The sequence below is a fragment of the Panthera tigris genome, chromosome B3 (assembly GCF_018350195.1).
Source record: "Panthera tigris isolate Pti1 chromosome B3, P.tigris_Pti1_mat1.1, whole genome shotgun sequence".
NCBI classification, from domain to species: Eukaryota; Metazoa; Chordata; class Mammalia; order Carnivora; family Felidae; genus Panthera; species Panthera tigris.
Window position 1 is genome coordinate 7,149,824 of NC_056665.1, and position 25,584 is coordinate 7,175,407.

A 25,584-nucleotide genomic window follows, 5' to 3' on the forward strand; every position below is an offset into this window, starting at 1 on the left:
CCGCCAGGGCGGGAGGCAGGTCAGCAGTCGCTCCGGGTGCTCCGGGTGCAGACACAGTCGCCAGGGCTGCGGGGGCCAGGGGAGAACAGCTGCTTTAAAGCCGAGACCAACCCACAGGTGGCCTGTCAGGGCCACGGACGTCCATGACGTCATCCAGAGGACGAGTGGAGAAGGGAAGTTGGTGGTGCTGGGGGTGGTCACCGCGCTTCACATCAAAAGTCCCCTGTGGCCATGGCAACAGCTCGCGGAGGCCCGAGCACCGGCAGCCCGCCCGCCCCCTTTTCTGTCTCTTGCCTCGCCGTTGGGTCCGGAATCCCGGGATCCCGCGCTCCGCTGCGGTAGAAAGTGGGGGGGGGGGGGGGCGGTGTCCGGCTTTAGTGCAGAAGCCAACCTTTCCCGCCCCGGACGAGGCCCTAGAGCTAGTCCCGGGTCCAGCTCTCTGTCCTCACCCCTGTTCCGCGGTCCTGGCTGCTGAGCAGGTGAGCAGAGGGGCCGCCTGGCTTCAGGGAGACTCCCAGAGGGAGATCACGCAGAAACTTTCATTTCCACAGGGACATTCCGCATCCGTCCCCTTCCCTCCCACCGCCCCACCTTGGCAGGTCGACCCCCGGCCACCTGACCACAGACAGATTGTCCTTCCTGAATTCAAGAATGTGATCGCTCACCCTTGTCACTCACTCTTTCACCGACACTCGTGCCTGAGTGAGCACACCCAGGGAGCGCCCACACAGATCCACCTGCCCGCATCCTCATCGGTGCACGGATAAACCAAGGCTCCATTGCTGCAGAGAGCAGCCGAACGGATGAGAAAGCAAATCCACCACGGAGCCAGCGTGCATCTAGGGTTTCATGCTTGTGTCCAGGGAGCCCAATGAGGCACGGAAATGTTAACTGGGGTCTCACAGATTAAAAAAAAATTTTTTTTGGAAATACTTGTCAACAAGATTGAAAATGTTCACATAGGAATCTAGGCATCCCATGTCTCCTGCATGCAGTGGCATAGCACTGACCCCTGTAGAAAGAGCTGGGGTCCAGTCCAACCTAAACCTTCCTCTCCTATTTGTCAGTGTCACCGAGGCCATTAATCATCAGCCATTTCCTTTTTTTTTTTTTTTTTAATAGTAAAGAGGAAAGTGAAATATTTTTGTCCCCTTCTCACCTGCTCACTTCCTTAATGTCACCTGTCAGGACATGTAATCATGTGAGTTCTCTTCCCCCTGTGTCCAGCAGGAGCTGGTAAGGGCTTCACTCAGGCTGAAATTCTTGCTTCACTACTTGACGGCTGGTGCCCTGCAGGTCCAACCTTTGACTGACAACAGACATCTGTGCTTCCTACATTCAGACAACACGGGGCGTAAGGTATGTCCTGCTAATAAGGTTGGTTTTTCTTTTTCCTCTTACATTTTCACATTTCAAAATATTCAGGTGTCGGAAACACTTAAAATTTATATTGTTCATTGATCACCATCCAGTCACAAGAAGACAACTACTGTATGATTCTGCTCACATGAAGTACCCAGAGTAGTCAGATTCATAGAAACAGAAAGTAGAATGGTTGGTTGCCAGGGCAGGGGGAGGGGGATGAGGAATTATTGTTTAATGGGTGCAGAGTTTCAGTTTTGCAAGACGAAAGAGGACTGTGAATGGACAATGGTATAGTAGCACAACAGTGTGATATATTTCATCTCGCTGAACTGTACATGGTGAATTTCATATTACATGCATTTTACCACAATTTAAAAACTATTTGAAAGAAGGTGGTTAGTTATATTGTCTAGCAAACTTTGAGTTGTTCTGTTCGGAGGCAAAAAAAAAAAAAAAAAAAAAAAAAAGACTCAGGAGGACAAATGCTAATCGTCGCTGCATTTGTTTTCAATGATTTGTTCAACAAATATTTAGGGGTGCCTGGCTCGCTCAGTCAGTAGAGTATCTCACTCCTGTTCAACAAATATTTGTGGAGTACATGGTATATACTGGACAGTACACTGGAGCCAGAAACACAAAGGTAGTGGGATAATCAGTAAAGTCTAAGAATAAATATACTTAACTTTTGGTAAGTTCTTCAAAAGAAGGAATAAGAACCATGATGAAAGAATAGGTGATCATTTTTTAAAAAGGTGGATTAAGGGCACCTGGGTGGCTCAGTCAATTAAGCGTCTGACTTCACCTAAGGTCATGATCTCGCGGTTCATGGGTTCGAGCCTTGCATCGAGATCTGTGCTGACAGCTCAGAGACTGGAGCCTGATTCAGATTCTGTGTCTCCCTGTCTCTCTGCCCCTCCCCAACTCATGCTGTCTCTCTCTCTCTCTCTCTCTCTCTCTCTCAAAAGTAACATTAAAAAAATTTATACAAAAAAACGTAGATTAGAGAGAGAGAATTTTTTAAATGAGATTTAATGGATAGATTCAACAACAGATTACCTCAGCAGAAGACAGAATTAGTAAACTCTTTGATAGTGCCAAAAAACCCTCTTGAATTTAGCAAGTAGATAAATTTATAGAAAATAAAAAAGAGATATTAAGAGGCAAGAATGAGTAAATGAGAAGGCCTAAGGTATTTCTATTAGCTATTCTAGAAGGAGAAAATAGAAGAGGGAGAGAGGCAGTATTAGAAGGGAAAATGCCTAAGAAAGTTCTGGAATTGATTAACAAACAAAAGTAAAATACTCTTTCAGTTAAATCCACTAGTTCTGAGGGGAATAAATAAAAATAAATTTATACCTAGAAACCTAATAGTGAACTTACAGAAAATCAAACATAAAAAGAATTGTTTTTATTTTTACCTAGCTACAGTTAAGGTCAAAATTTTCAAAGTGCTACAGGGAAATAAGTGTCAACTCAGAATTCTAGACTCAATTAAACAATTCAAGAGTAAATTTGGCTTTTCAAAATTTTTTAAAGATTTTTTTATTTTTAAATAATCTTCACATCTAATGTGGGACTGGAACCCGTAACCCCAAGATCAAGAGTCACACGCTCCACCCACCAAGCCAGCCAGATGCCCTGAGTGTAAATTTGAAAGAAAGACTACTTTAAAGAACCTAAAACTGGGTGGGAGGGAGGAGAGGGTGGGTGATGGGCATTGAGGAGGGCACCTGTTGGGATGAGCACTGGGTGTTGTATGGAAACCAATTTGAAAATAAATTTCATATTAAAAAAAAAAAAAAGAACCTAAAACTATAGAGCATTTTACAGTTTTTTTTTCTTTTTCCTCTTTTTTTAAACAATTTTTTTTAATGTTTATTTCTCAGAGAGAGAGCAAGAAAGAGACTGAACATGAGTGGAGGAGGGGCAGAGAGAGAGGGAGACACAGAATCTGAAGCAGGTTCCAGGCTCTGAGCTGTCACCACAGAGCCTGATGTGGGGCTCGAACTCATGAACCAGGAGATCATGACCTGAGCCCAAGTCGGACACTTAACCGACTGAGCCACCCAGGGGTCCCTAACAGTTTTTTTCATTGCGAGAGCCACAAAAGAATGGGCTTGGATAATAAAAGTATCGAAGCCAAAAGGAAGGAATGAGATGAAAGAAGCCATGATGACAACTGGAGATTAGACAATATGTTGACAAAGCCAAAGAGCACTGACTACAAAATACAGCAATAATAATTTCTAATTTGGAAGGTGGAACCAAAATCTGAAAATAAATCTCAAGATACTGTGAAGAATGAATAGGACCGCATGGAAAATGGAAGGGTAGCTACAGATTCTAAGAGTTTGACATTTCTTGTCTTATTCCAGTACGTTTTATTATTAGCTTGATATCATGCTAAATCAAATGTGTGTTAATGTATTAAGAAAGCAGCTAAAATGATAGAAATTATAGGTTTAACTTCCCGACCAGCAGAGGAAAGAGGATAAGACGGTAGAAACTCTTAATATTACTAATCACAGTAAATTTAAGAGTACTGCATCTTCCAGCTAAAAGACAGACATTTTGAGACGGCTTTAAAAATTCAGCTGTTGCAAGAGACATACATAGTCACACAAATATAGAACCATTGAAAGTCAAGAGTTGAGGAAAAAGTCTATGTAGCCAATATCAACTAAAACAAACCTGGTGTAAAGACTAATGTAGAATTTAAAGCAAAAAGCATTACATGAGGCATGACTTAATGATTTTAATGATAGGAAGTAATTGGTCAGGAAAATATAATTGAATTGGTGAATCTTTTTTTTTTTTTTAACGTTTATTTATTTTTGAGACAGAGAGAGACACACAGCATGAACAGGGGAGGGGCAGAGAGAGAGGGAAACACAGAATCGGAAGCAGGCTCCAGTCTCTGAGCCATCAGCCCAGATCCCGACGCGGGGCTCGAACTGGCGGACCGCGAGATCGTGACCTGAGCCGAAGTCGGACGCTTAACCGACTGAGCCACCCAGGAGCCCCTGAATTGGTGAATCTTTAACAAAATCTACCATGCTCTGCCCTAAAATGCATAGGACATCAAGTTCAGATGGTTATGCTTGCAAATTTTGCCATAACTTTGAGAAACAAAATTTCTCTATATTACAGAACAAACTTGACCATGAAAAAAGAAAGAAGAAGAGAAAAGAAAAGGAACAACATCACAAGAAATATGGGAAATAAATGTATAGAGCAATCTAATTTATAAACATAGGTGTAGAAAATCAATTTTTAGTAAGCCAAATTTATATAATAAGAAGGTAAAGTTTATTCTACGTGTTAAGGATTTTTAACATTTGGAAAATCTATTTATGTAACTTCATTCAACTTTCATAGATGAAAAGGAAAACATCTTATGAGCAATGAATAAATCTAGAAGCACTTGATAAAATTCAGTATTGATTTAAGAGAAAACTTTTTAGCCAGCCTTGAATGAAAAGATATTACTACTCCTTAATAAAGCGTATCTACTCACAGCTAGCATCACATGTAACACTGAAGTATGAGAAGCATTCTCTTTGAAGACAGGAATATGACTGTAATCAACATAGTACTGGACTGCACCGCGAAAATGACCAAACTGTCCCCATTTCAGAGAATAGGATCATTTGGGTAGAAAATGGAAGAGCATCTACAGACATGCTATGAACTAATAAGTTTGTTTGCTATAGTATTATTGTCAAAAACCAACAGCACTCGGGGCGCCTGGGTGGCGCAGTCGGTTGAGCGTCCGACTTCAGCCAGGTCACGATCTCGCGGTCTGTGAGTTCGAGCCCCGCGTCAGGCTCTGGGCTGACGGCTCGGAGCCTGGAGCCTGTTTCCGATTCTGTGTCTCCCTCTCTCTCTGCCCCTCCCCCGTTCATGCTCTGTCTCTCTCTGTCCCAAAAATAAATAAAAAAAAAAAAAAAAAAAAAAAAATCAACAGCACAATTGAGAAAAATCAATGAAACTGAAAGTTGATTCCTTGAAAAGATCATTAAAATTAACAGTTCTCTACCTAGGCTGACTACGAAAAAGAGAGAAGACTCGAATTACTAAAATCAGGAGTGAAACATTATTATTTTTATTAACATTATTATTAACCTTACAGGAATTTTAAAAAACATTATAATAGTATGAACAACTGTATGTCAACAAATTAGATAACCCAAATGAGACTGGAGAATTCCTAGAAGCACACAAATTACCAAAACTAACTCAAGAAGAAATAGAAAATCTGAACAGACCATAACAAGAGACCAAATCAGTAATCAAAAAACTTCTCACACAGGAAAGCCCAGAACCAGATGGCTTCACTGTTGAATTCTACCAAACGTTTCAAGAATTAATACCAGTCTTTTGCAAAGTCTTCCAAATAAAAAATAGAGGAGGATGGAGTGTTTCCAAACTCATTCTCTGAGGCTATTATTACTCTGACATCAAAACCAGACAAAGATATCATAAGAAAACTATAGACCAAAAGCCCTTATGAATATAGATGCAAAAATCCTCCACAAAATACTAGAAAACCATATCCAGCAATATATTAAGAGGATTATACACCATGGTCAAGAGGGATTTATTCCAGGAATGCAAGAAATCAAAATAATATCCCATATTGATCAAATAAAGGATGAAACCCATAAGATCAACTCGATAGACATGAAAAATCTTTGGGCACAATTCCACACCATCTCATGATAAAAACTCCCAACAATCTAAGAATAGAAAGGAACTTCCTCAACCTGATAAAAGGCAACTACAGAAGATCCACAGCTAACGTCACATTTAATGGTGAGAGACTGAAAGCTTTCTTCCTTAGATCAGGAGCAAGATGAGGAAGTACACTCTCACCATTTATATTCAATGTTGTGTTGGAGTTTCTATTCAGGGCTATTCAGCAAGACAAAGAAATCAAAGGATTAGAAAGGAAGAAGTAAAACTTCTTTATCTGCAGATGACATGGTCTTTTGTATGGAAAAGTCTAAGGAATCTACATGCACACACCAACATTAGCATAATGAACAGATTCAGCAAGTTCACAAAATATCAATATACAAAAATCACTTCTATTTCTAGCAGTGAACAATCCAAAACTGATATTAAAGGGAACAATTCCACCTGCGATAGCATCGAAAAGAATAAAATACTTAGGAATAAATTTAATGAGACATGTGTGGAACTTGTACAACTGAAAACTGCAAAGCGTTGCTGAAAGGAATTTAAAAGTCTAGGTAAGTAGAAAAATATCCAATGTTCATGTATTGGAATAATTAATATTGTTAAAATGGCAGTACTGTCCGACTTGGTCTATAGATGCAACATACTCCTTATCAAAATTCCAGCTGTGTTTTGTGTTGTTGTTTTTGCAGAAAGTGATATGCTGATCCTCATAATCATATGGAAATACAAGGGACCTGCAATAGCCAAAACACTCTTGAAAAGGAAGAACAAAGTTGGAAGGACTCATACTTTGCAGTTTCAAAACTTATGGCAAAACTCCCATGATCAAGACATTATAAAGATAAATATAAATCAAGGGAATAAAATTGAGCGTCCAGAAGTAATTCCATACATTTATCATCTGTGATTTTCAACAAAGGTCTCAAGATAATTCAATGGAAGAAAGAAAGTTTCTTTAATAAATGGATTTGGGGAGCACCTGGATGGCTCAGTTAGCTGGTGTCCAACTCTTGGTTTTGGCTCTGGTTATGATTCCAGGGTTATGGGATCGAGCCCTGTGTCAGGCTCCGTGCTGAGCATGCTGAGTTTGGAGCCTGCTTCAGATTCTCTCTCTCTCCCTCTGGCCCTCTCCCCTGCTCATTCAGAATAACAAGGAATAAATCTCATAATGATAGAGCACTCATTGAGCAGATCCTAAAATTTTATTGAAGGATATAAAAGAAGATGTAAGTAAATGGAGAGACATGATGTGTTTGTGGATATGGCAATGACATTACAATGTTAATTTTCCTAAATTAATTTATAAATTTATTGCAATTCTAATAAAAAGCCAGGAGATTTTCTTGTGTGAACTTAACAAACTGATCTTAAATTTTATATGAAGATGGCCAAGAATATGAGGATTAAGGAGGGAGACTTCTCTATCAAATATCAAGGTTTATAATGAAGCTATAGTAATGAGTACTGTGTGGAACAGGCAGAGAAATGTTAAAATCAGCTAACTGAATAGAATAGAGAGCTCAGAAACAGACCTACGGGTATATGGAAAACTGGTCTACGGGCATTTGGCAGTTGGAACATTTATATGAAAACATGTATAAGGAAAATAAAATAAAAGTAGTTTCTAACCTCATACCATACCCTAAAATAATTTACATTTGGAAGTAAAAGTAAAAATGTGGTAAAGTTTTGGAAAAAATAGGAAAATATATAGAAACATATCTTTATGATTTCATGACAGTGAATGATTTCTTTTTCTTTTTTTAAGAAAAATTTTAATGTTTATTTTTGAGAGAGAGGGAGACAGAGCATGAGCAGGGGAGGGGCAGAGAGAGAGGGAGATAGACTCTGAAGCAGGCTCCAGGCTACAAGCTGTCCCCACAGAGCCGATGCAGAACTCGAATTCACGAGGTGTGAGATCGTGACCTGAGCCGAAGTCGGACGCTTAACCGACTGAGCCACCCAGGCACACAGACAATGAATGATTTCTTAAACAAGACCCAAAAAGCACAAATAAAAAAGAAAAAAATTCAATAACATTTACCTTTGAAATTTTAGTAGAGGCAAAATATATCAACTAAGTTAAAATCAATTTAAAAATTGGGAGAACATATTTGCAAAGTGTATCATCAGTAAGGAATTAATATCTAGAATCCCTCAAGAACTTGTATAAATAAGTAAGAAAAAGATAAAAAAAATATTGAAAACTGAGCAAAGAACATAACCAGGCAATTCATAGAAAAGGGCACTCCACAAGCCCCTGGGTGGCTCAGTTGGTTAAGCATCCAACTCTTGATTTCAGTTCAGGTCAAGATCTCACAGTTGTGAGATCAAGCCCCACGTTGGAGCATGGAGCCTGCTTGGGATTCTCTTTCTCCCTCGCTCCCTGCTCCTCTCCCTCATTTTCTCTCTCTCAAAATCAATCAATCAATCAATCAATCAATAAACTTTTTTTTTTTTAAGGAAAAGGGCACTCCAATGGCCAATAAACTTATGAAAGATGCCCAAACTGACTAGTCATGAGGGTAATGCAATGAAAACAATTAAAACAACCAATCACACCCATCAAATTGGAAAATTAACCAGAGTAATAATTCCAGGTGTTGGTGAAGATATGGGGAGACAGGAATTTTTAGACACTTGTTGGAGGTATAAATTGCTATAGTCACTTTGGAGAGTAATTTAGCAACATCTAATAAATTTGAAGGTGTGTCTATCCTTCAACCCAACAACTCTCCTTCTAGGTACATACTCTAGAGAAATTCTCATACTTGGTCACAAGGAAGCATGAGAAAAATGGTCACTGCAGCACCGTTTGAAGAGTAAGACATAGGGGTGTCTGGCTGGCTCAGTTGGGAGACCATGGAACCCTTGATCTTGGAAGCAACTTAAAAATCCATCAGTAGGAGAATGGATAAGTAAGCTGGGGCCTATTTGTGTAATGAAATACTAGCTCAGTAAAAAAAAAAAAAAATACATAGATCAATTAATTTATAACTCCATATTTATCATCTTGGATGTCTAGAAAACTTGTTCAGGGAGAAAAGCAAGTTACAAAAAGATTCAGAAGCTATAAAGTGAATATCAGAAGTAAAGCATACGTAATGCCATAGATTATCATGACCAAATATAGATGCGGTAAATGCTTAATAACAGACAGAAGGATGGGTTTATTATTTATTTGAAATTTATTGTGAAATTGGTTTCCATACAACACCCAGTGCTCATCCCAACAGGTGCCCTCCTCAGTACCCATCACCCACCCTCCCCGCCCTCCCACCCCCCAGGATGGGTTTAATAACACAACTTTAGGATGGCAATCACCTCTAGCAAGGAAGAGAGGAAGTGTATCTGTATCATTTTTTAAAAGATTTTATTTTTTTTAAGTGATCTCTACACCCAATGTGGGGCTTCAACTCATAACCCTGAGGTTAAGAGTGGCATGGTCCACTGCTTGGGCCAGCCAGACGCCCCTGTATCATTTTCTTTCTGATTTAAAAGCATCTGAGGCAAGCAGGTTAAAAGTTGTTAAAACCAGGAAATAGATAAGTGGCTATCTTCTGTATTTTCTGTATTATACATATCTTTGAACTATTTAACAATTTGCTTTTAAAGTAGACACAATCCCTGCACAAGGTTGTTTGATGGTAGAAATTGATGTTTGATTTTTGGGGAACCGTTCAATTCCTGGGTCAGAAATTCTCTTTCCTCAGATGAGAATGGTGACCCTTCTTTTGCTACCTGATAGGGTTTGGGTGAGCATCAGATACACCCACACTCGAGAGAGCACTTGGAAAACTATAAATTCTGCTTAATGCTGATACTATTGTTATCACATAAAATGAAATGGCAAAAACATAATTAGCTAAGAACGGCTCAGTCTGAGATTTACAGTTAGAGCACACACTAATTTTGAATTAGGTTATAGATAAAGAGAAGGTACTCCATTTCCCCTTCATGTTTCCCCAGGGTGTTCTAAGCAGTGCAGATAACGGCTGCTTTCCCAGGGAGGCAGGTGAGAAGGTCCTGCGCTTAACTGTAAGCATAAATCACTCCTTTGGCAATCTACCAGACCATCTATCAGAGGGGCCTTTTAGTGGAAAATGCCAGAGGCAGCAATCGAAGCCAGCTCTTAGAAGTGATTAGTTAGTCACAGAGGGGAGTCATTGGAGAGAGGATACAGGTGCATTCTTGGCATTCTTGGGACAGGAAGGCCAGCAACACTTGCCAGTGAGCAGCTCAATCTCTCCCACCTTTGGGCAAGAAACCAACTGCTTCTGATTCGCATTATTATTACTAAAATGATCTCAGCCTTTTAGGTAGATTGGGAGAAACCAGTTTCCTGGACAAATCTCAGTAAAATCGTTGTTTTCCCATCATCAGGTGGAAATCTTGTTAAGCGCTCCAAGGAGCTTGGTTTTACGGGTTTGTGTTCCACAGCCCCTGGCACCTTAGCTGGGGTTTCATTCTAAAATAACATTTCCTCTACAAAGTCTTCTAGCTCCACGCACTTGGGCTCAATGACCTTCATGAGCTTTTGACTCAAGGAGACCCAGGGGTGAACTGCAGGACGTTTACATATAATCTCTTAGTTGACCTACAAGATGAAGTGGGGACTCCTTCTGTAACTACCAAGAGCCCCATCCAACCATTCAGAATTTGTATTAAATGTAAAAGTTTTTGAAAATAGATTTTACATTTGAGGGCACTTTTAGGTTCATAGCAAACTTGAGCAGAAGGTACACGGTGTTCACTGATCTCCCCTGCGTCCACATGCACAGCCTCCTCTCTAGCCACATTCCCCACCAGAGGGGCCATTTGTTACAACTGATGAGCCTACACTGACACGTTACTAACACCCAAAGTTCATAGTTTACGTTAGGGTTTATTCTTGGTGTTGTATACTCTGTGTTGTACGTTTTGACAAATGCATAATGACCTGCATTATAGTATCCCAAAGAATAGTTTCACTGCCCTAAAAATCCTCTGTGCTCTGCCTGTTCATTCCTCCCTCCCCGCCGACCGCTAGTCTTTCTACTGTCTCCACAATTCTGCCTTTTCCAGAATGTCAGGAATATGTAGAGCTTTCAGGTTGGCTTCTTTATATATGCAATATGCATTTCCGTTTCCTCTGTGTCTTTTTTTAAATGTTTATTTATCTCTTTTGAAAGAGAGAGAAAGAGAGAGAGAGCCAGGGAGGGGAAGGGGGGAGAGAGAATCCCAAGCAGGCTCCAAGCTGTCAGCACAGAGCCCGATGTGGGGCTGGAACTCATGAACCATGAGATCATGACCTGAGCTGAAATCAAGAGTCTGTTGCTTAACCGACTGAGCCACCCAGGTACCCCTCCTCCATGTCTTTTTATGGCTCGATAGCTTGTTTCTTTCTAGGGCTGAATTATACTATTCCACTGTCTGGATGTGCCACAGTTTATCCATTCACTACTGAAGGACATCCTGATTGCTTCCAAGTTTTGGCAACTAGAATAAAACTGCTTTAAATGCCTGTATGCAGGTTTGTGGGGATATAAATTTTCAACTCATTTGGGTACATATCAAAGAGCATGATTGCTAGATCTTAAGGTGAGTGTATGTTTCATTTTGTAAAAAACCACCAAACTATTTTCAACCAGTGGCTCCGTCATTTTGCATTCCCACCAGCCACGAATGAGAGTTCCCGTTGCTCCCATATCCTCACCAGCCTTTAGTGTTGTCAGCGTTCCAGATTTTAGCCATTCAAAGAGATGTGTATTAGTATCTTATTTTTGTTTAAAAAAATTTTTTTAACGTTTATTTATTTTTGAGACAGAGAGAGACAGAGCATGAATGGGGGAGGGTCAGAGAGAGAGGGAGACACAGAATCTGAAACAGGCGCCAGGCTCTGAGCTGTCAGCACAGAGCCTGACACGGGGCTCGAACTCATGGACCGTGAGATCATGACCTGAGCCGAAGTCGGCCGCTCAACCGATTGAGCCACCCAGGCGTCCTTATTTTTGTTTTAATTTGCATTTCCCTAATGGCATACGATGGGGATATATTTCCATATGCTTATTGGTCATCTGTGTATCTTCTTTGATAAGGTGTCTGGTCAGGTTTTCCCTTTTCTTATTAAAAAAAATTTTTTTTTGAAAGAGAGAGTGCAAGCAGGAGAGGGGCAGAGGGAGAGAGAGGGAAAGAATCTTAAGCAGCCTCCATGCTCAGCACGGAGCCTGACGCAGGGCTCAATCTCACCACCGTGCGATCATGACCTGAGCCAAAATCAAGAGTCAGACGCTCCGCCGACTGAGTCACTCAGGCGCCTCTCCTTTTCTTATTTTTGAGTCCCAATAGTTCACTTATATTTTGAATATACAGATATTTATCAGACATTTAGAAAATATTTGTCAGATGTTTCTTTTACAAATATTTTCTTTCAGTCTGTGATTTGTCTTCCCATTCTCTTGACAGTATTTTTGGCACAGGAGAACATTTTAATTTTAATGAAGTCCAGCTGATCAATTATTTCTCATAGGGATCATGCCTTTGGTGTTGTGAGAAAGTTTTCACCCTGCCCAAGGCCATCTAGGTTTCCCCTGTGTGATCTTCCAGCAGCTTTATAGCTTTGTGTTTTACACTTAGGTCTAGCATTAATTTTTGTGAAGCTTATAAGGTCTGTCTCTAGATTCACTCATGTGAACGTCCAGTTGATACAGCACCATTTGCTGGGAAAACAAAACAAAACAACAACAACAAAAACCCTACTTCTATCTTTACAATCAAATAAAACTCCCAGTAGGCTGAGTCATTTTCTGAAATTGTAACATTGCTCACCAAACAGAGATACCAAAGGAGCATTTTTAGCTCTTTTCCTTTTCTGTTTATTACGTTTTATCAACCTCCCTTCTGCTCCTTCCTTCCTTCCTTCCTTCCTTCCTTCCTTCCTTCTTTCCTTCCTTCCTTCCTTCCTATTTTTAAATAATTTTAGACTTACAGAAAAGTTGCAAAAATAAAAGGGAGAATTAATGTATATCTCTTAGTCAGCTTCCCCTGATGTCAACTACTTATATAACCACAAGGCAGTTACCAAGGCCAGAAAATTAACATCTTTACAATACTACTAATAAAACTACAGACTTTATTTGAATTTTGCAAGTTTTCCTACAAATGCCCCTTTTTCTTATTCTAGAATCTCACATTGTGTTTGGTTGCCCTATCTCCCCAGTCTTCTTGGATCTGTGGTGATTCCTCATTCTTTCCTTGACTCTCACATCCTTGACACTTTGGAAGAGCATTGGTCAATAACTTTGTGGAATATCTCTCCATTTGACTTTGTGTGGACTTTGTGTGGAATATCTCTCCATTTGACTTTGTTTTCTCATTGACTGGACTGAGGCCATGCATTCCTGGGAAGAATCCTACAGAAGAGGTCGTGTGTCCTTCTCAGTGGATTCTATCTGAAGGTACATGACGTTTTCTTATTACTGATGATGTTAACAAAGCAGTGTCTGCCAGATTTCTCCACTATAAAGTTATTTTTCCCTTTGTAATTGATAAATATCTTGGGAGAGCTACTTTGAAATGATGCTAATATCTCTTTCTTCTCAAACTTTTGTCCCCTGATTTTAGCCTCTATCTTGTCTGCAACAAGTATTATTACAGACACATTATTTCTTAAAACATTTTTTAAATTATTTATTTATTTTGAGAGAGAAAGAGCAGGGGAGGGGCAGAGAGAGAGAGAGAGAGAGAGAGAGAATCCCTAGCAGTCTCTGTGCTGTCAGCACAAAGCCTGACACAGGACTTGAACCCACGAACTGTGAGTTCATGACCTGAGCCCAAGTCAGATGCTCAACCAACTGAGCCCCCCAGGTGCCCCCTAGTGAGTCTTCTTTCTATAATTCAGTGTAGTCTTGTTTTGCAATTAAATTTGTTTTATGTGCAATGGAATATCGCATCATATGTTTTAACAGCCATTTCTTAAATTCCTTTTCCTGTGAATTCATGGTTCATATCCCTTGGACATTTTTCTCTTGGGCTAGTAGTCTTTATTCTTTTTGGTTTATGAAAGATGTTTATATATTAGGAAATTAGCCCTTGGTGATATAAGTTGCAAATATCCTTTCCTAGTTCATGATTTGATTTTGCTGATTGTAGTTTTTGTCATATAGACAAATTTTTTTTTTTATTTTTTTTAACTTTTAGTAGTTGAATGTATTAGTCTTTGGGGTTTCTGAAGGTTGTGTTATATTTAGAAGGCCCTTTCCTATGCCAAGATTATATTTTTATTACTCATAATTTGTCTAGTGTTTGTTTACATTTAAATCTTTAAACCAGTTGGTTGTCTTTCATTTCTAAATACATCGTAATTTGATTTTTTCCTTTTTTTTCTTTGAGTATTTAGGAGAATATTTTAATTATGTTTTTAAAACTTTTTAATGTTTATTTATTTTTGAGAGAGAGAGAGAGAGACAGAGACAGAGACAGAGACAGAATCTGAAGCAGGCTCCAGGCTCTGAGCCATCAGCACAGAGCCTGAGGTGGGGCTTGAACCCACGAACCGTGAGATCATGACCTGAGCCGAAGTTGGACGGTTAACTGACTGAGCCACCCAGGTGCCCCTGTATTTTAATTATTTTTCTAGGCAGATAATGTTTTAGTTGTCCTTTTAATATTATTAATCTTGAATATTATTATACTGTGTTAACAGACTGTGACCTCTTTACGATTTTTCTATTTTTAGAGTTTGTTGAGTTTTCCTTTGTAGCTTAAATCAGGGTCCATTTTTTGAGACTGTTCCCTGCATGGTGTGTGTGTGTGTGCATACTTTCATTGGATTTTGTGTGTATTTGTGTTTATGGGTATGTATTCACATATGTAATAGAAATTTATATATGATCAATTTTAATTACGTTATCAAATATTTTACTTTTATCTAATATCTGAGAGATGTGGCCAAAACCTTCCACCATGTAGATTTATTAATTTCACCTTGATTTTCTTTATTTTACATGTTTACTTATTTATTTTGAGAGAGAGAGAGAGTGTGAGTGGGATGGGTAGGGAGCAGAGAAAGGAGAGAGAATCCCAAGCAGGCTCCACTCTGTGAGTACAGAGCCCAAAGTGGGGCTCGATCTCACTACTGCGAGATCATGACCTGAGCCAAAGTCAAGAGTCAGATGCTTAACCAGCTGAGCCACCCACGAGCCCCAATTTCACCTTGTTTTTCTATCCATTGTTGCTCTCTATATTCCAAAGCCATGTTCTTAAGAGCATAAAGGATCATGATTTTTATTTACTTTAATTTTACCACCAGTTGATACATAAATATGTCTCATGGGTAAAAAGCAAACAAACAGAAGCAGAAGTGGAAAATCACTACTCAGCTTTATAACATTAAAGCAGCAACAAAATGCCATTTTCCCAATAACAGATCAACATTTTTGAAAGTTTGGTAACATTTCATGATAGCAAGCATGTATGAAAGGTCCTAGAATGTTCATTGCCTGGCAGCTGTGTTAGAGAGGTACAACAAATGTTACTTCTTGTTACAAGTGAAATTACTGGGTGTGACATTTATTTATTATATTTTTAAAGTTTTTATTTTTTTTATTTTTATTTTTTTCAATATATAGAATGTATTGTCAAATTGGTTTCCATACAACACCTAGTGCTCATCCCAAAAGGTGCCCTCCTCAATAGCCATCACCCACCCTCCCCTCCCTCCCACCCCCCATCAACCCTCAGTTTGTTCTCAGTTTTTAAGAGTCTCTTATGCTTTGGCTCTCTCCCACTCTAACCTCCTTCCCCTCCCCCATGGGTTTCTGTTAAATTTCTCAGGATCCACATAAGAGTGAAAACATATGGTATCTGTCTTTCTCTGTATGGCTTATTTCATTTAGTGAAATAAGTTTTTAAAGGTTATTTATTTTTGAGAGAGACAGAGAGAGCGTGAGTGGGGGAGGAGCAGAGAGAGAGGGAGACAGAGGATCCCAAGCATGCTCTGTGCAGAGCCCCATTCGAGGCTGGAACTCATGGAACCATGAGATCATGACCTGAGCCAAAACCGAGTTGGACGCCTAACCGACTGAGCCACCCAGGTGCCCCACTGGGTGTGACATTTAAAACTTTGGTAGATATTACCACGTTGGTCAGCTAAAACCTTTTTTGTTTTCAAGTTTATTTATTTAAGGAATCACTACACCTGATGTAGTGACCCAGGGATCCCTCATGACCCAGGGATTAAGAGTCGCATGTTCTCCTGACTCTTTAATAGCCCAGACACCCAATTTTCTGAAAAAGCTTTAATGGCTCTCTATCCAACCCACTGGGCTCTGAGTCCCCATGTGTCCTCAGAGACAGGGAAAGGCAGTCTGAGCCATTGTTTCCTCTCCCTCCATCAGGGTCGTGCAAAGGTTCTGGGCTGTCAGAGATGCTAAGGCATTGGCTTCTGGCTCCCGTGGGTTTGCCTGGAACCGTGTGCTGTGCCACGCCCCCCCCCTCCCCACCGCACCTGTGTACTTCCTTCCTGCAGGGAGCCCTGTGCCAGGCATAGGTTAAGGAGCCCTTTGACGAGGTTGGGAGTGCAGGTGCTCAGACCCACTGAAATCTTACCATCACCCTAGGTCAGGTCCTTAGGGTCATAGACCTCTGTCTCCTTCCCCGACCCCTGGAAACCCCCCTTCCCCAGCACCACACGTCTTCCCTAACCTCCTCCAAGACTCCTCATCTTATCCCTTGTTCTGTGGTTTAATACTTTATAAAAGGGGAAAGGCCTTTGCCTACAGTCTGTGTCTGCTTTCTGTCCTACTCTGAGGTAAGGAATTCCAAGTCCTGCTTGTCTCCCAGAGTTGAGGAGACAGAAAGGAAAATTTAAGGGTAAACAGATAAAGGGTGATATCTCATAAATTATTTTGCCATGGCATCTGTCATTATGATTCCACCTTAAAGACTAAGGCTACTTTATTCTTTCCCAGCTCACTTTGTGTGTGCACCCCCAACACACACACACACACACACACACACACACACACACACACACACTCTTGTGCATTCCATTTAAAAAGACAGCTGAACTAATGGGTGCCAGGCCTTTCTTGTGCCTCTCCGTGGAGTAGAGAGCCCGGTGCTGAATAGCTGCTAACTAGACCCTCTGGCTCAGTGTCTCCCGAGTTTGTCTTTCCTGTAGGACCATCAAGGTTGCCTGGCAACCACCAGCGGGTCGGCCTCTCTCTCGGTTTCCTTGAAGAAAATGGCAACGCTCTCTTTCTCTTACAGCGCAAGCAAGGCCTAATTAGTGTGAACCAGGGAATCAATCATGGAGGGGTTGGGAGCGGTGGTGCAGGATGGTAAAAGGGTGTGAAGAGCACAGGGGAGGGCCCAGTGTGAAAATAGCCATCATTTCTTCATTTTATCTCTTCCTGCCTCCATGACGAACCGAGGGCAGGGCTTATAACAAGCGGGAACTTCTTAGGCTTGAGTCTGAGCTACGGTTGAAGGAATAGGGCACCTCGAATCTGGAGAAGACTCCTTTGAAGGACTGGAGATTGGGAGGCACCTGGGTGGCTCAGTCGGTTGAGTGTCCGACTTTGGCTCAGGGCATGATCTTGTGGTTCGTGATTTCGAGCCCCGCGTCGGGCTCTGTGCTGACAGCTCGGAGCCTGGAGCCTGTTTTGGATTCTGTGTCTCTCTCCACCTGTACCACTGCCCCTCCCTGCTCATGCTCTGTCTGTCTCTCTCTCTCAAAAAATAAATAAACATTAAAAAAATTTTTAAAGGAATGCACACATCCAGAAAATGATACCAAATTTATATCACATGAAGCAAAATTAACAAGAATGTAAAATAACAGGGCATCTGGGTGGCTCAGTCAGTTGAGCATCTGACTTCAGCTCAGGGCATGATCTTGTGGTTCGTGAGTTCGAGCCCCGCATCCTCTGTCTCCCTCTCCCTGCCCCTCTCCGACTTGTGCTCTCCCAAAAATACATAAATATTAAAAAAAAGAAGGATTGGAGATATGGAAGTCTTTACATATTTGGAAGCCAAGAGTGCAGAAAAGGGATTAGTCTGGTTCTAGTTGGCATGAGAGGGAAGCACACGTGCGCCCATGAGGATGGAGTGGTTTTGTAAAGCTGTAAGTCATTGATAGAGGAAAGGGTTTGTCTTGGGGAGGCAGTGAGTTCCCTGCAGCACAGGGATGCACACTGAGGAGAGGCGGTGCACAGGTGAGCACTGAAGCCTCTGATGTGTCGGTCTCCAGCTATGACACCCCATTTTCAGTGGGTCTGTGCTCCCGAGTGGACACAGGTGGTTCAGTGTGGGCACCGAGTCTGCCCCACCTGTACCCCGAGTTCCGAGAACCGGCCGTCCTCCGGTCTCCGTTGCCAGGTGTTGGGTATGCTGTTGACATCCTCCTCATACACCATGGGAATTTCAGCCCAAGATCTCCTGAATCCACAGCTCTGGTTGGGGCCACAGCTTCTGCGGCCGAGGCTGCTGCTGGGGGCACTGAACACAGAGTGAGTTGGGTCAGTCTCGTGGGACGGACGGTGGAAAGGCTTGGCCCACTCTTGCTGAAGCGGGCAGCAGCTGTGTGAGCGGGGGACGGGGCAGGGGTTACGAGTGGGACTTCCACAGTGGGAGTAAGGCTGGGAAAATCACGGAGCTCATGACGGGGCAGGGAAGAGGGAGAAGTTGATGCCAAGTGACGTGGAAGCTCATTTCAGATACCGAGCGTGAAGCTGAGACAGGGACAAGGAAGCAGGAAAAGGCTCTTGAGGGACCAGCTGTTACCCGGGGACCAGCACTGCCATTTGGTGTGTGCCTGTGATGTGCCACAGGCTTTCCACTTAATTAGTTATCTTTACTCATCAACAATTGCTAAGGCAGGAAATACTATCCCCACTTTACAGGGGAGGAAACTGAGGCACAGAGTGGCCAAGTGACTTGCCCTCAGTGACTTAGGAAATGGCAGAGATTCAAATACAGCTGTGTCTCCTTCGAATTCTACCTCTTTCCACTTTGCTGCCATCTCCCACCCCCCACCCCTGCCCCACAGTGGGTGGGGATCAGGCACTAAAGCTACAGTTGTGCACACACAGCCTGGGTCCCTTGGTCGTAGGGGTGTTAAACCTGAGAGTTTAACATCACTCAGTTGTGCATTCCATGAAAAAAATAGATTTTTCTTTTATTTTTTTAAGTTTATTTTAAAAATTTATTTTGAGAGAGAGATAGAGAGCAAATGGGGGGAGGGCAGAGAGAGAGGGAGGCAGAATTCCAAGAAGGTTCCGTACCATCAGCACAGAGCCCCACTCAGGGGTCAAACCCACAAACCGTGAGATCATGACCTGAGCCCAAATCAAGCGTTGGATGCCCAACCGACTCTGCCACCCAGGCGCCCCATAGATCTTTTTCTTTTAAATGTATAAGCAGATGAGGTGCCTGGGTGGCTCAGTCGGTTAAGTGTCTGACTCTTGATTTTGGCTCAGGTCATGATCCCAGGGTCATGGGGTCGAGCCCCGTGTCAGGCTCCACGATGAGTGTGGAGCCTGCTTAAGATTCTCTCTCTCTCTCTCTCTCTCTCTCTCTCTCTCTCTCTCTCTCCTTCTGCCCCTCTCCTCTGCTCACACACTCTCTCTCTAAAAATCAAATAGAAATACAGTAAATGTGTAAGTAGAGGGATAATAGAGAGAGAGCATGTGCATCAAGGGCACTTAGGCAAATAGCTGGATGACGTTTGACAAATGCATACACCTGTCCGGTCATTGCCCAGGCCAGGATACAGAACACTTCCATCAGCCCCTGTGTGTTTTTCTTAACACAACTCAGAACTCTATCGGAACAGCTAAATATATACATTAGTGGGTCATGTGCCACTAGATAGACCCTAACAAGATTTGCTAACATAGGTGCTGTGTTTTCTCTGCAAACGCTATGGTTTCCAGAGCTCAGAAGAGGAGGGGATGAGACAATTGTACAGCAGATAAGATCCTGAAGCCCAGCATTTGAGATGATTAATGGTCCCTGGGCTGCACTCTTTTTTAGTCTGATATGGAAAGAGGGCAGCCTTGTTTAAATTCTCCCTGTTCCAGCCACTCCCCCGCCCCCCACCAACCAGGCTACTCTGTTATCTCAGCGAAGTCAGAATTAACTCGTGTTTAAACTACCAGGAACCTTAGAGAAGGTGAGTGATTGATAGAAACCCATCTCTTAACAAAGTCAAACGAGAATTTCCGAAGTGTTACCTGGGAACTGAGAACACTGCCTTATAGCCCTTGAAGCTTGGGGGGGTGGGGTTCATTCTCCCTGGCAGGTGTGTGGGGCCCCTGCCGCCCCCTGGCTTTGAAGAGGTGAGCAAGGAGGCTTGGGTGGCCATGTCTGGAGAAGGAAAGTGCCAGATGGCTGGGCAGGTGCTCCAGCTGACTTAACAACCTTATCAGATGCCCCGAGGGGCCCAGCCCTCAGCAGACAGTGATGTTTTGTGAAGGCAGCAAGAGAAAGTGTCCCCACTCCTCCCTTCCCTCTTCCCATCTCTTGAACCTGTCCCACATTGGTCGCAAGGCCATCTATTGGTTCTTAGCTGCTGACTGTCAGTCTGTCCCCAGAGGCTGCTGGCCAGGTCCCCACAAGGACCTTGGCTGTCTCCCAAACTCACCAGTTATGGACTGGCACGTGTGACAAATCACTCCGTGGCTGGCTGTGAGGTAGGATTCCTGTTTGAGTGGAAGGGGATGTATCTTACCACGGCCTGACTGCTCTGCCCTCCTGCACTGAGCCCCGAGCCTCCAGGCTTCAGTTTTTATCAGTGGGATGGAGGGGAGAAGAGAGTAACCCTGGGTGGCCTCACCCGTGGAAGAAGTGGCCAAGCTTCACATCCCAACTACTCTGATTATTGGTTACATATCACGAGTGTCAATCTCCAGTTGCAAATGCCCACCCCAGCCATCTTGGGACAGAGCCCAGTTCTTTCTGAATATACCTAAAATTATGTCCTTTGCCTATATTCAGCCTTTGGAGACTAGGGAGGCTAGATGTCCCCAGGATTACAATCCTTCCTGGCACCCCTGCTCCCATAAAAGATAGAAAGGAGCCTCCAGGTCAGGGTGGCCCCCTGCACACATGTGTTTCCCTCCTGCTCACTCCAAATCCCAGGGATATAGAGAAGAACCCATGTACAAAGGGTACCCATGATGACGAGGGAAACAGGAAGAGGGTCAACCGTGCATCAAGTGACTAACAGTTTCCAGAAGGAAGAAACTCATGGGTAATACTGAGCAGTAGCTGAACACTCCCAGTGCTGCCAGAGGACAGGAAAAGCTCCAAATGCAGAGTCCGAGGAAAGGAGTGGCCAGCTGCTTGACCTCTATTCTAGGAGGAGCTGGAAGAGCTCCTCTGGGGACAGACCCCTGGGGCTCCTGTTGTGTCTGATGGTGCTCTGCATCAGCGACCCTCAAATTCCGCGACACTCTAGAATCCCCAGAAATACCCCATGCCCAGGCTGTACCCCTGGGCGATGAAATCAGAATACTTGGGGAGGGGACCTGGGACCCAGCTGTCGTAAAGCTCCCTAACTGCATTCAGTGGGGGGTCATGGTTGAGAACCGCTGATCAAGGGGACACACTCTGTTCCGACATTGGGGAAGGGGTGATCAGCCCATTCACTGCTTGTTCCCACAGAGAGAAGGCTGCTGGTCAATAAGGGGGCTCTTTGTTTTTTTTTTCCCCTATTTATTTATTTATTTATTTATTTTAATACATGAAATTTATTGTCAAATTGGATTCCATACAACACCCAGTGCTCATCCCAAAAGATGCCCTTTTTAATACCCATCACCTACCCTCCCCTCCCTCCCACCCCCCATCAACCCTCAGTTTGTTCCCAGTTTTTTTTTTTAACGTTTATTTATTTTTGAGACAGAGAGAGACAGAGCATGAACAGGGGAGGGGCAGAGAGAGAGGGAGACACAGAATCTGAAACAGGCTCCAGACTCTGAGCTGTCAGCACAGAGCCCGACGCGGGGCTCGAACTCACGGACCGTGAGATCGTGACCTGAGCCGAAGTCGGACGCTTAACCGACTGAGCCACCCAGGCGCCCCTGTTCTCAGTTTTTAAGAGTCTCTTATGCTTTGGCTCTCTCCCACTCTAACCTCTCTCTCTTTTTTTTTCCTTCCCCTCAATAAGGGGGCTCTTTGGATACACCCCCTGGCCTGGGCCTTCATCACCTGGAAAGGTGGGCCAGTGTCTCCCTCCCTCATGGCCCTGTCTCCACCCTCCCTGCCTGTCCTCCACAGCCCTGAGCTGATCTTCCTAGGGATTGCCTCCAACCCTGTCACTCCAATCCCTGCCCTCCACGGCAGACCAAGAGCAGCTGTGGAGACTCTCCAACAGATCCCCATGCTTTTCTGTCTAGACGAATTTCCTCTCCTGGCCCTAATACTCTGATCAAACTGAGGGTAGGAGTTCATCTTATTCTTCCTGCACCCCCTCTCCACCCCCAGTGCCTGGCCAGGGGACCCGTGCATAGATGCTCACATAAAGGGCTCCTTTTGCTGAACTGAGCGGTGTCTCTGGGCTGTAGAATGAAGGAAACATGATTTGTCCTTGCTGAGCTGTTCTGGCCACAGATGGCCTATTCTGAGGGGAAAAGGCGGATTATAAGTAGCTTGAAAGCTCAAGCATTTTTCTCAACCTACCATTTTTGGCCGTTATTTGTGTTTTATTTTGAATACGTTCAGCGTAAATATCTGTACTGATTTTGCTGATCATTAAAATAAAACATGTTCATTAATAAGTCTTAAAAACCAGAAATATAGGGGCGCCTGGGTAGCTCAGTCAGTTAGGCGTCTGACATCAGCTCAGGTCATATTCTCATGGTTCGTGCGTTCGAGCCCCGCGTCAGGCTCTGTGCTGTCAGCTCAGAGCCCAGAACCTGCTTCGGATTCTGTGTCTCCCTCTCTCTCTGTCCCTCCCTTGCTTGCGCTCTGTGTCTCTCAAAAATGAATAAACATTAAACAAATTTTTTTAATAAAGTAAAAAAAAACCAAACAAATCCAGAGATACATATGAAGTAGAAAGTAAATCTCTCTCTGTTACCCTGCCCAGGAATAACCATTGTCAACAGATCCATGTCTAAACTTGCTGAATTTTTGTTATCTGTGTAAACTCTTTTCTCCCTCAAATGGGTCCACACTCTGCATACCGCTTGTCATCAATGAACCATAGTCATGAATGTGCTTTCCAGTTGACACAAAACTCATCTCATGTAACCACTGTCTGATATTCCACCTCCCTTTGTTAAACCAGAGTCCCCTCTTGGTCGACTGTTACATTGTTCCCAACTCTAGCTGTTAAGTATCACTTTTAGTTTGTGAAAAAGTACATTCTAGAAATAATTCATGGAAAAAAAAAATGGGAACAAAAAGCAACAGCACTCACTCACTGTGTCTCACCCAACTATTTGGCCATAGTTACTTCTGGGCATCTCTCTTCCCGTATGTTTTTGCTAAAACATTTTAGACTCAGGGTGTAGGCAATTTGGATCCTCCTTTGACACTCATTTCACCATGAACTTATACCATATTAGGAGTCAGTTGTCCTGACTGTTGGCTTTGGAAGCTGCTTTAGATTCCTTGAGGGGGCTGTACAGAGTTTTCTCAGTCCTTGCCCTGCTGCAGGGCATCTTGGTTGTGATGAACAGTCTGCGAGGATGCTTCCATTCTCCTAAGAACTGTAATTATAATTCCTGGTCAGGGGCGCCTGGGTGGCTCAGTCGGTTAAGCATCCAACTTCCGCTCGGGTCACGATCTCACAGTTCATGAGTTTGAGCCCCGCGGTGGGCTCTGTGCTGACAGCTCAGAGCCTGGAGCCTGCTTGGGATTCTGTGTCTCCCTCTCTCTCTGCGCCTCTCACACTCTGTCTCTCTCCCTGTCAAAAATAAATAAGCATTAAAAAAAATAATAATTCCTGGTCAGAGTGATGGTGCTCTCCTCCAAGATGCTTACCACCGGTTCTATGTTTCAGTAATTTCCTTCAATACCTGCCTCCCAAAGGGAAATACGTGTTCTAGAAGGTGTCTCTCTCCGTGTGCTTTCTCACCTACTCTCCCTTCTGTTGCTTCCTCCCCCGGCAGCTGCTCACCAGACCCAGTTAGAGGTTACTTCTTGAAGACCTTCCCCGACAAAGGAGCGCCTGGGCTTGCTGTCATCTGCTGTGTGTAGCCACATGGCCCCGTGCTTCCACACCCATTCTCTGTTTGACAGTGTGAGTTACTCACCAATGGATGCTCAGTGGATGAAAGGGAGGGCAATGTGGGGGGTGGGAGGAGGTTGGGGGCGAGGGCAAAAAGGAATGCCCGGTCCACCTCCCACAGATTGCCCTCTGGCTCCCTCCAGGCCCTCTGGTGCCTGGTGGAGGTAGACAGGAGGTCCATTCTAGCTCGCCCACCCCATCACACCTGCCCTCAGAACAGGCCCTCCCCCCACTCCACGGTGCTTGGGCTGCCAGACCCCAGGAGTTAGGTGGTGGATGGGGAGGAGGCTTGTGCTTGTGGGTGGCCAGGCCACCCCCCTCTTCCAGCCATCCCAGCTGCCCCCATATACAGGGGCCAGGAAGGACTGTTTGTTCAGTCTTCATAACAGAGGGGTGATTACCGGCGCTGGAGGGGAAGACCAGCCAGCCTTGGTCCCCTCACCTGATAGCCTCCCTAGGTTTTATCGAATCTCTGTGTCTCACAATTACCTGTAATTTCATTGCCTTCGTGGGAAGAAGAGTGCTTTTCCCTGCAGCTAAGATTTTTCACCTTCCCTGGACTTGGCCTCCTCAGCCCCCAGCTTCTTCTCCTCATTTCCAACAAGCATCATGAACAATCCTTCCCCCCACCCCAGCTCTGCCCGCACCCCTACCCTGGCCACTCACTCCTCAGCCATTCTCCCACAGTTGTCCTGCCCCGAGAGAGAGAGGAGGGTGGGACAGGAAGGCCCTCAGGCCCTTCCGGGACCCCCAGCTTGAGGGACACACTCCATGGGGCTCTGTTCTGTGGCTGAAACCGATACTGAAACAGGAGAGAAGGTGCTGATGGTTTCTTACCTCTCTTTCCTCCCCAAAGACCTTCTTCTGACCCTGGATCTCAAGCACATCTAGAAGGAGGAGAGCAGTGGAGCTCAGGTTTGGCTTTACTCATTCATTCATTCATTCATTCACTCACCATTTTAACAAATACTCGTTAGGACTCTAATATGTAGTAGGCAGTTGGCAATCAAGGACTACTTACTTAACACAGGCTTATTCAGCACAGTTCCCAGGTGAGGCGTGGCCATAGACATAATTTTAGGACATGGTAGCTGCCTTTGAGAAATTTCAAATCTGCCAGGACATAGAGACGGTTGTAGATTGAATAGCTGATCGGATCCAGCACTGTTGGAGGTAATACTGTTATCCTTGTTTCAGAGAGGAGACAAGTGAACCTCAGAGCCTGTAGCCCTCCCTCCTCTCACTGCCTGCTTTACCCTTTGTGATTCAGTACTGCCGAACCGCAGACACCAGGT

General features: G+C 43.6%; 1 protein-coding gene across 14 annotated transcripts in view; it reads left to right on the forward strand.

The window, feature by feature from the left end:
* Positions 1 to 361: 361 nt before the first annotated feature.
* The window catches only part of DET1 (DET1 partner of COP1 E3 ubiquitin ligase), a 93,670-nt gene continuing 68,447 nt past the window's right edge, over positions 362 to 25,584 (forward strand). For 13 of the 14 annotated variants that reach the window (XR_006218378.1, XR_006218381.1, XR_006218382.1 and 10 more), the window contains exons 1-4: positions 362 to 479; positions 1,231 to 1,359; positions 24,171 to 24,301; positions 25,146 to 25,204. The gene's annotated coding sequence lies outside the window, so the exon portion shown is untranslated. Of the gene's footprint in view, positions 480 to 1,227; positions 1,360 to 24,170; positions 24,302 to 25,145; positions 25,205 to 25,584 lie in introns of all 14 variants that reach the window. The other variant, XM_042988098.1, reaches the window with a different exon arrangement.